The sequence below is a fragment of the Helianthus annuus genome, chromosome 8 (genome assembly GCF_002127325.2).
Source record: "Helianthus annuus cultivar XRQ/B chromosome 8, HanXRQr2.0-SUNRISE, whole genome shotgun sequence".
Lineage (NCBI taxonomy): Eukaryota > Viridiplantae > Streptophyta > Magnoliopsida > Asterales > Asteraceae > Helianthus > Helianthus annuus.
In genome coordinates this window covers 54,405,743-54,417,624 of record NC_035440.2, presented here as the reverse complement: position 1 = coordinate 54,417,624, position 11,882 = coordinate 54,405,743, and the positions used below count along the sequence as shown (strand labels likewise).

Sequence of the window (11,882 nt, the reverse complement as noted above, 5' to 3'; positions counted from 1 at the left end):
GTCTTGGCATTATTTTACTGTCTATATAAAATAAAAGATTTTCACCATTCATATCTCCATGGTCTATATGGAGGTATGTTGGCTACCTGGTCGGGGGTTAAGGGAACGGTTTGGTAAGGGTCTTGCCCTTGTTCAGCGTTTAGAGGTCCTGCAAGGGGCCTGGGTCAAATTTAGTAGGATCTCCTTCAATACCCAGAGGTATTGGATGGCGGGGATCCAAACTCTTTGACCCCCTCATAAGTTAACTACTATTAATACTATAACCCGGCTATTTAGGACTGTATCCCTGCTGACTCAGACTACTTAGTCGAGGGTAACGTCACCGCCAAAAGCGGGGCCTACCATAATTTGCATTAATAACTTAATTCATTATCTTCCAATAATCCAACCCTTTAGGATTGTATCCTTGCTGACTCAAACTACTGGGTTGAGGGTAACGTCGCCTTCAAAAGAGGGGCCTACTACAATAACTAAGATAATCTCTTAAACAAGTGCAAAAGTGCGAAAATAATCAAAGGTTATACTAATACACGAGTCGGATCCAAGTGATTCATCTTGTCTATCTGTTTTTATTTTATTTTTATTTTTCAGCATTTAGTTAGTTTTTATTTTCTTAGTTTAAAAATCTTTTCTAACTTTTTGATTTGATTAGACGTTGAGGATAAACCGGTACTAAAAGCTCTTGTGTCCTTGGACGACCTCGGCATCTTACCAACACTATACTACGTCCACGATGGGTGCACTTGCCCATATGTGTGTTTAGTGTTAGTAAATATCGTGTTTTATAAATTTAAAACTTGGCTAAAAGCATGGTTGTAAATGTCCCGACTAGGCTCCGAGTACTCCCCGAGTACTCGCTACAAGGTAGGCTGCCGAGGCACGAGTACTCTTCTCCCAGGCCAATTACTCCCCGAGTACTCTCGAATACTCCCGAGTACCTCCCGAGTACTCCCGAATCCGACTAGGGAGCGCCTAGAGACTTTTGCAACCATGGCTAAAAGTATAAAAAGGGCTTAAAATATACATTAAAAATATATTACACTACACGCACATCAAGTTTTTGGCGCCGTTGCCGGGGACACAAGGATTTTAAGAAAGTTAGGAATCAACGGCTTAATCATATTTTTATTTTTCTTTTTAATTTTTTAGGATTTTCTTAGTTTTTCAGCTTCTACAGAGCTCAGCACGGGCCGTGCCTGGTCGGACACGGGCCGTGCCCAGCATAGTCACTGGCAGTTTTTAGTTTTCCAAATTACAGAAGGCTGACCACGGGGCCGTGTAGGTGCAACACGGGGCCGTGTCCAACTCTCCAGTAACTGGGATCTGGAAAACAAACACTGTAATTCCGACCACGGGCCGTGTTCACTGAGCACGGGGCCGTGGTGAACCTTCTGACCAGCATTCTTTTCTGTTTTTTATTGCAGGACTTGGAACTAGACGCCATTCTACATAGTGTATGAGCTCCAGTTCTAATAAGGACATAAAAGAACCTCTAGAAGAACCCGAACGCTTTCTCAGAAAAAGACTAAAAGCTAAAAACCAAGAGAAAGTTTCGGGAATCCACCTCCAATGGCGGACCAACGTACCGTCATGGATTATCTACGACCCACCGTAGGTAACCTAGGCGCCGCTATCAATGCACCGAATGTTGAAGCCAATAACTTCGAACTTCGGCCGCATTTGATACAAATGCTCCAAAACTCCGCAACCTTCCATGGGCTTGCGGACGAGGATCCCCATCTACATATTACTAACTTCTTAGAAATATGTGATACCTTTCGGATCAATGGAGCATCAAATGACGCCATCCGCCTTCAAATGTTTCCTTTTTCACTAAAAGACCGAGCAAAAGCTTGGCTCAACGCCCTCCCAGCTGGATCGGTAAACACCTGGGATGAACTAGCCCAAAAATTTCTATATAAGTATTTCCCTCCCGCTAAAACTGCTAAATTAATGACTGAAATTAATACATATTCACAAGAGGACGGGGAATCCTTATATGAAACTTGGGAAAGCTTCAAGGAACTATTGCGAAAGTGTCCACATCATGGCCTTGCGATATGGCAACAAGTATCCACTTTCTATAATGGGTTGTTGCCACACACAAGGCAAACACTTGACTCTAGCTCCGGGGGACTTTTAGGTAATCGCCGCCCGCTTGAAATATATAATCAAATTGAGGAAATTGCTCAAACCAATTTTCAGTGGCACACCCCCCGAGGCAATAAATCTATTGCCCCGGGCGCCCATAAGGTTGATGAAAGCACTTCTTTACAAGCCCAAATCGAGGCCCTTTCTTCAAAAATAAAAAAAATTAGAAATGACAAAAACAGTCTCGGTTATGGCTTGTGAAGGGTGTGGTGGGCCACATGAAAATTGGAGTTGTATGAAAGAAACAGACGGTCAACAAGAGTCGATAAGCTACATTGATAATAGACCTAGGCCGTCGGGTCCTCCAACGGGCACTTACAACCAAGGATAGCGAAACCACCCAAACCTTGGTTGGAGAAAGCCCGACAATAGTAGTAACCAACAAACCCAACGAACAAACTTTCAACAACCAAGAAATGAGTCACAAAATTTCACTCAACAACAAGGTGGGCGAGAAAGGCTTGAAGATACTGTATCTCGCCTCATCTCCGACACTGAAAAGAAAAACTCGGAAAGGTTTCTACAATTAGAATCAAATTTTAGAAATCAACAAGCTAGTATTCAAAACATAGAAAAACAATTAAATCAACTAGCTCAAAATTTTCCGAGAGACCACAAGGTGCATTACCAAGCAATACCGAAACAAACCCAAAAGCGCAAGTTCATCTCATCACGTTACAAAACCGCACCGTGGGGCCTGCGGAAGCGCCACCGCCGACAGAAGAGACTGTACCCCCGCCTCTGCAGGAGAAGAACTCCCCTCCATCATCAGAGCCTACCAAGGCTCCTCGAGTTCCGTACCCCGGTAGGTTAATTCGTCAAAAGACCAATGAGAAATTCGCAAAATTCGAAAGTCTATTAAAACAATTGCATGTCAATATTCCTTTTATTGATGTCCTAACCCAAATGCCCAAATACTCTAAGTTCATGAGGGACTTCCTTACTCATAAAAAGAAAATTGAAACTTTGCAATTAGTTAACTTAGGCGAAGAATGCTCTGCCCTCGTACTCAACAAACTTCCCCAAAAGAAAATCGATCCTGGAAGCTTCACGATTCCCTGCTCAATCGGGGACTCCCCCGTTCGTAATGCACTAGCCGACCTTGGGGCTAGCATTAACCTCATGCCCTCATCAATGTTTAAAAGGCTCGGCCTAGGAACAACGAGTCCTACAAAAATAAGCATACAACTTGCTGATCGATCCGTCAAATTCCCGCAACGTGTCATCGAAAATGTCCTAGTAAAGGTAAACAAATTCGTCTATCCGGCCGATTTTGTCATACTCGATATGGAGGAAGACACCGAGGTCCCCCCCATATTAGGGAGACCATTTCTTGCCACCGCACAAGCAGTGGTAGACATGAATGACGGAACGCTCACCCTAAGGTACGGGGATGATGAAGTAAAATTCGGGGTTGGGAAGAGAATAGAGGACGACGACCCGGTCAACTACATGAAGGTTATTGATTCAAGTTTGGATGCTGCTCTCCGACGGTGCAACATGGGATGCCAAACATGTCACGGCCCCCGACCCGGTTTGACCCGTTTTAGGAGCCGCGGGACAGAAATCCCGTGATATTTATTTATGTGATTTTAGCAGCGGAATTCTTTAACATCAGGATCGTTATAAAGCTAAAAACTTTTCCCGATTATTTTATTTTACAATTTGGGCAAAAACCCTGATAATTTACAATAATAAGATTTTTCTGATAAATATTTATTTTAAAACATATTTCTTTATTTTATACTGAGCCACTATCTTAAGCTTGAAATGCTCCCCGACACTTTTCCTGAATTACAGTAGATCACCTGAAACATGTTTGAAAAAGGTTTTGTCAGCAGGGAAATACTGAGTGAATCATTCAGTTTACTTAAAACGACACATTTGTTATAATTCACAGTATTAAGATCTTTTACAAATGTTTCTGATATCAACCAACTACCCACAGTATTTGTCACTCGACCGGATCTGTGACAGTGGTCATATCACCATTGGCTGCCCCAATGAATGACGTAAATCAATTAAATTTAGGTTCGCCCACCTAAAATGATTTAAACCGTAGTAATATGCACAATACCCCACATACTGGCTGTAATTTGGTGATTACATCAACTTAATCACTGTAATTATAATTCTGAAAATAATTTGGAGTATTGTAAAACAGTTGATAAAAAGAAGAATGACTCACATTGCAGATTTAATACGGATAGAATATGATTTAGCCTGGGTAACCTAATAATAATAATAATGCACACAAAACTGGGTTAGTGATCAATACAGCAGTCACGATAACTCACGAAATCAAATTCTCACAATGAACGACAAAGTGCAATACTTAAACATTCATCGATTTAACGACGAATGACAAAGTATAACCCAATGTGGGCGGCACTTAAACATTCTTTGGATATATTGATCTCGGAAAATGAATCGTAATAGCGATCGAGTAATTACCCTGTTTTGCGGCAGCAATTCGAAAGGAGTGTGTGTTTAATTGTGATATTATTGATCTATCTCGACGTACACAGAGTGTATTAACGTCGTTTCAACTTCTAAAGGCTACTGCCAATGTCTGCTATTTATAGTGAAATTTGGGACTCCCTTACGGACCGTATGGCTTTTCCCTTTACGGTCCGTAAAGGGTGCAGTCTATATACCTATGCTAGCTGGTTTCGGGACTAGCTTAGCTGACTCACTTTTAAATTCAGTTTCTACTGTGACAACGAATTTAGTTGATAATTATCAACTAGGGTTTACCCCCCCCCCCTGAGTTTTAGGGGCCCTGATCCTGATTCCGATTGTTTTGAAAATTTTAGGGTTAGTGCAGAATTACTTGGGTGTCTTAATTAGGGTTTCCTTATTGACTAATTATCATTCTAATTATAAATTTTAATGAGAGTTGTTACAAAACATCCCACTCGGAAAATATATAACCTCACATTGGGTCTAGCCAAGGACCCTTATAAACGTGGCGCACCATGGAGGCATTCCGCTGAACTATCCTTAGTTTAGTTTAATCTTTTAGTTTTAATTTGCAGGAATAAAACACACTCGTGGTGGTAAGGGATGAAAAGGGGAACGAGAAAAATGACCCCATGCACAAGAACAAGGCAACCGACATCAATTTCTCCATTACAGAAGGTTCAACACGGGCCGTGTCCAACCAACACGGCCACGGGCCGTGTCCAACCAACACGGCCCTGTGCTGAACCCCCTACAGAAAAATGCCCAGTTTAGGTAACTGGACACGGGCCGTGTTCACCAGACACGCCCCCGTGTCCAGGCTTCTTTTTCTTTTCTTTAATTTTCATTACTGGCACCTGAACACGGGGCTGTGTCCGGTCCCCACGGGGCCGTGTCCAGACTGCCAGTAACATAAATCTTTGCTTTTTAACACCATATTACACATTTAATCAACCTAAAAATTTATTTTTGGGACACATTGAGGACAATGTGTAAATTAAGTGTGGGGGGATGCTAAAACCTTGAAATTTTGCAAATCCTAATAACAAGCCTTACACAAAACTCTATTGGAACCACTAAACACCCCAAATTTTTTTCAAAAATTTTCATTCTTTTACTTGTCTAAAGTTGAAGTTAGGAATCCTAAGATTAATAAGGTTATATTTTTACAAATTTACAACCGAGAGCGTCGTGATAATAAGAACCAACATAAGAAAATTATGGAAAGGCATGACAAGCTTAGTTAAAATTTAATTATATATACTTGATCACATAGAAAAACCCATTCCCACAAAAAAGTGAGTTTTGAGCCTTTAATTGAGCATACATTTACATCTTTAGACTAAATGCTCATTTTTCGTTTCTTGTGTGAATAGCCGCGTGGTTCTTACGATTCTAGAACTTGCCACGACGATTCATTCCCGGTCCTTACCAACTTAAACCCAAGTAAGTAAATGATGGAGGCATTAGGACTAACCATTTTTTCTTTCTACACCATTATTTTTCATTTTTTTACCACCTACCCAAAAATCCCCCTAGTTAACCCCTTTGAGCCTAAACCTTTCATTTCTTTACCCTAAAACCTTTTTACCCACCAAAAAACCCTTTTTATTTTTCACCCTTTATTTTAGTAACAAGCTCGGTTTTTCGTGTGACTATCAAAAAAAATGATGAAGTTAGAAATAAACAAACAAAGCTCTTAAAACAAAAAGCTTGTTTGGAGAAATACTTCAAAATAAAAAGTCACTAAAACAAAGTGTTTTACGAAAACCGATGCTTTTTACGCTTTTCGCCCTTTTCTACTAACCCATTCACCCACCTTTAGCCCAAGCCTACACCCAAAAAGTCCTCTTAATATTTACAAAGGTAACAAGTTAAAAAGGAGGAGGATTGATTGCTTGGCAAACTTATGGTAGGAATAAGTTCCATGCCGCTCTCGAGTGATTCACTAAAAATACACCTTCGGCCGAGTGTGAGTGATTTCTCCCGTGAGGTATGTGAACTTGTATATAAATGGAATTTTAAAAAGGCATGTTATGCCCAAATAAGTAATTTATCCTATGAAATGTTCTAAATAAATCACAACGAATAGGATTGTAAATAAATAAAAATAAAACCCAAAAAAAATCTTGGATTCCCGACACTCTATGACAAGCCACAAACCTTCTCTTCTACCCATTCCATTTGGGAGTGTAAGCCACATATTAAAGAGTTTTGCTTGAGGACAAGCAAAAGTTCAAGTGTGGGGGTATTTGATGTGTATAAAATGCAACAAATAAATTACATCAAATGAGGTATAAAACTAACCCTTTTTAAGTACTAATGTTGGAAAAGAGTGTTTTTGTCTTCCTTTTGTATTTTCAGGATAAAATGAGCTCAAATTCACAAAAGAAGCAAAAAGACAGCTAAATCTAACATAAATACAAGAAAAGGAACAAAAGTGGATTGCCCGACCCCTCAACGGCATCCTCCCAAGCAAAATAGAGAAGTCAGAAGACTGAACACGCCCCGTGCTCAGCAAGCACGGGGCCGTGCCCAAGAAGCAGCAGAAAAGACAAACCTATAGAAGCTTCTATTGCCCACCACGGGGCCGTGTCCAGTGAGCACGGGGGCGTGGCGAAAGTACAGCAGGCGCATTAATTGTAATTGCGAATTACAATTAATGAAGAGAGAGAGTGTCAGACGGGCACGGGGGCGTGTCCAGCGGACACGGGGCCGTGCCCAGCCTTCTGTTCAGCCTATAAATAGGAGTGCTTGGCTTCATTTCAACTCATCCCTTGGCACACCACCTCTCTCACACTTCATCCACCACCCACCACCATCACAACACCATCATCCACCACCATCATCCATTGTCCATCATAGAGTGTGTGAGTCGTCTCGGGATCCAAGATTGATCGTAAGGAGTACTTTGTAATGAAGTCCATCGATATTTGTTCCCATTCCTAGACGGGAAACTCGGATTGTTGTAGCAAACCCGAGGGTTTCTGATATTCTGCCTTGACCTTCGCGCAGGCCAAGCATGTCACACCCCAACCGATGGCGAAATCATCGGGGCGTGACACTAGGTGAATCAGATTGCGCAAGAGAATCCATAACAACTATATTGCGACAGTATTTAATGCGTTCATTATCCCATACTAATAAACAATACATTCACATAGTTTATCACAGATTTCTTGTCCTCTCGAACAATACAAATCCGACAACATAGAGTTTAGGTGAGTTTCTAGACTTCCTAGCTTGATTTGATGTAGACTGCGACTAAACCTGCAACATACGTTAAAACAACGTCAATACAAAAGTATTGGCGAGTATACAAGTTTTGATAGTGTAGCGTAAATAGTTAAAAGTGCTGCGAATTACCAAATACATAAACGAGATACCTCAACATACATGCATACAAGACAGATACTACCAGCTAAGTCACTCGAGCTGCGATTGCGATTGCTATTCATCCTAACTAGACCCCGCCGGGTGCTATAGTACTATACTAGTTAAGGAGGGACCACGCGAGTATAAGTCCTAACACAATTGTAACTAGCATCACGTGTAAATATGCATAACAGTTATTCGCAAGTGATAAACAGTTTGATTGAGTAATCCGTTTTGATAAATTCGATTTAATAGAAACATATGTTACACCTAAAATGCGATAAAAAGGGGTTCGAGTATACTCACAGTCGGTGCTCAGCAAGCAAACACAACTTGGTTGGATTGAAGGGAGCGCATCTGAGGTTAGCCTGATTTCGGATTGATAGCGTAAGCGTTGAATAGTGCATAAATCGGTGCAAAGTGTCAAGGATCGGGCGGTAATCCGATCGGATGGCAATCTGATTGGGTGGCCGGTCGATCGAGTGACAATCCGTTCGGATGGTCATCCGATCGGGTGACCATTCGATTGGATTGCTACCTCGTTTGGGAAGGATGTGTTCGTGTATGATGGTTTGTCTTTTGAAGTTTTTGGTGTAGCATTTTGAAAACAGAGAAGTTTCTCTACCTTTTAGGTCGGTCGATTGAACGGCGGCTCAATCGGGTGACGATCCGATTGATAGGACACTTTAGTGAGAACAAGTTCACAGCAGTTTGTCACTCGATCGGATTACAATCCAATTGGGTGGCAATCCGTTTAGAACTCATTATGCATTGAACATGTTGAAAATTGTTTAAGTTCCAAACGTCACACGATTGGACGGTCGCTCGATCGGATGGCAATCCAATCGGGCGGTAATCCGTTTCAGCGTTCAGGCCCTTTGAATAATTGGAGAAATAGGTTTAACTATGGAACCAAGTGCAACAGCCCGATCGGACGGCCGGTCGATCGAGTGGCAATCCGATCGGGTGTCAACCCGATCAGATGGCAATCCATTCCGACGGTTTGATCGTTCTAACACTTGTTTCTGTTTGAAACGTTGTAGCTTTGAATGAGATGTTTTGATATCTTGCTTGAACAACAGGACCCTCATCTCGTCCCAAGTGACCTGGCCGAACAGGAATCACCCTAGTCCGAACAGTTCATGGTTCGAGTCGGTTGTTCATGTTCAAACCCGAAATCACATCTCTCTTGGATAGAATTCAGATCTGGAACTGATGCATCACTAAGAATGAGTAGAAGATCAGAACAAGCTCCGATTCCATCGGGTTCGAGTGCATTGAGTGTAAAAGAGTTGAAATAAGGTTAGAAAAACCATCTTTCAATCCTTTTTCACCATGAATATGTTCAGATCTATGCAAGATCTTTGTTTATTCATGTGGAAATCGTTCAGATCTAAGTTGTTCTTGGTGGATTGAAGCCAAAACATGAAGTTCATAAGAACACTATGATGACATCATCCTAGAACACCTTGAATCTAGTGATTTCATGGTTAAAAGTTAAGATTCAAAAGATAGAAGGGTGTAGGAGTGCGTGTAGATCAAGAAAGTACAAGATTTAGGATGAAAACATACAAGAATCGTGAGAAATCGAGAGGAAATAGACCCAAAGCATGCTGGTCGAGTGAGAGCTGTCACATCACTGTTCAAGTGATGTGACAAGTGCTATTTATAGGTGAAGTGGAGTGAAGGTGATGAAGTGCAACGGATCGGATGGCAGTCCGATTGGTTGGCTGTCCGATCTGGTGGCAATCTGATCGGGTGGCAATCCGATCGGGTGGCCACTCGATCGATCAGTCACTCCATCAGTGGTCTCCGGGGTGTTGCGTTTCGATGTTTCGTTTCGTTCGTTAAGCTTCGCGATAGTTTGGTTACACATTATCATACCCGCATTCATATGTATCTATTATAATTAGTCGCTAAGGGTCATATAAATATGCATATTTCAAACTCTACGTTGCGATAATCGAGTTGCGCGTTTCGAATATGCGTTGCGTTGCGACGCATCATGGCTATCGAGGAGGGTAGAATAGGTCCGCACTCAACGTCATCGTGAGTGTTAGTATGTGCGATGTGATGCGTTATAGCGATAAAGTATGCGTAATATGTGAAATTACTGCGAAATAGCGATGTATGCAATATACCTACATTATGATCCGAATCTCTGGTGCTAGGCGTAACAAGTATAACGAGTAGTAACAACGCACGATCATGCGGGTTGTTACAAAGCATTTTCCGACATAGGTAGCGATATCCTTTTTGAGGTTAGGTACCAATAGTACTCCTTTAAGTCTTGGTACATTTTATCCGATCCAGGATGGATCGAGTACTTCGACCTATGAGCTTCCTAAAAAATAAGATCTCGAAGACCTCCAAAGAGTGAAACCCAAATTCTTCCTACAAAGTAAAAAATTCCATCCTCTTTCGGCACTAACTGTTTTTCCATGCCTCGAAGTGATTCTGCTTTAAGATGTTCTTCCTTAAGTGCTTCTTGGTGATCATGGATTCGTGTGGTAAGATCTGTGTGGTACTTTTTTTCACAATCATAGTCGTTCAGCAATTCAATCCAACGTCGTTGACGCATATTTAGTTCTTTTTTATTGAATATGTGCTGAAGACTTTTATGATCCGTGAAAATCGTACACCGAGTACCATATAAGTAATGTCGCCATATTTTCAAAGCGAATACCACCGCGCCTAACTCGAGGTCGTGAGTGGTATAGTTCTTTTCATGAACTTTTAGTTGACGCGATAGGTACGCGATAACTTTCTCCCGTTGCATAAGTACGCAACCCAATCCTTGATGCGAAGCATCACATTATACTACAAAGTCATCGGTACCATCGAGTAGTGATAAGATTGGTGCCTCGCACAACTTATCCTTGTGTAGTTGAAATGATTCTTCCTGTTTTTCACCCCAATCGAATTTCTTGTCTTTTTGGGTGAGGGAGGTTAGCGGTTGAGAAATTTTAGAAAAATTCTTGATAAATATCCTATAATACCCTACTAATCCCAAGAATTGTCGGACTTCAGTTGGAGTCTTGGGTGCTTCCCAGTTTTTAATTGCTTCGATCTTCGAGGGGTCTACTTGAATGCCTTTCTCGTTCACTATATGCCCGAGAAATTGTACTTCACGAATCCAAAACTCGTATTTGGAAAATTTTGCGTATAGTGTCTCCTTCTTGAGTAGTTCTAAAATGGTTCTCAAATGTTGTTTGTGCTCGTCGGTCGATCGTGAGTATATTAAAATGTCGTCAATGAACACTATGACGAATTTGTCAAGATACGGTTGTCGTCAGTGAACACTATGAAGAATTTTGTCAAGATATGGCTGGCACACACGGTTAATTAAATCCATGAAGACCGCTGATGCGTTCGTTAAACCAAAGGGCATAACGAGAAACTTGTAATGACCATAACGAGTTTGAAAAGTCATCCTTGGTATGCTTTCCTCTTGTATTCGTAACTTGTGATACCCCGATCGTAAGTCTATCTTGGAGTAGAAGCTTGAACTTTGCAATTGATCGAATAAGTCATCAATCCTCGGTAGTGGATACCGATCCTTGATGGTGAATTTATTCAACTCTATGTACTCTATGCACATTCTGAACGTTCCGCCCTTCTTCTTCACAAATAGGACTGGAACTCCCCAAGGTGAGTAGCTTGGTCTAGTGAATACTTTATCCAACAACTCTTGAAGCTGTGTGGATAACTCTTGCATTTCAGAAGGTGCTAATCGATATGGAGATTTGGCTACGGGTGGTGCAGCTTCCGGCACCAAGTCAATGTGAAACTCGACTTGTCGATATGGTTATAGTCCCGGCAAGTCTTTAGGAAAGACTTCAAGAAACTCTTTTACCACTGGAATATCTGTCAGCTTCGACCCAACAGCCTTC

General features: G+C 41.4%; 1 non-coding gene across 1 annotated transcript; it reads right to left on the bottom strand.

Annotated features, from left to right (window-relative positions):
* Window positions 1–1,947: 1,947 nt before the first annotated feature.
* LOC118481400 lies at window positions 1,948–2,054 on the bottom strand. Its single transcript, XR_004865607.1, has one exon. It is a non-coding gene; the product is annotated as a small nucleolar RNA R71 (small nucleolar RNA).
* Between the last annotated feature and the right edge of the window lie 9,828 nt (window positions 2,055–11,882).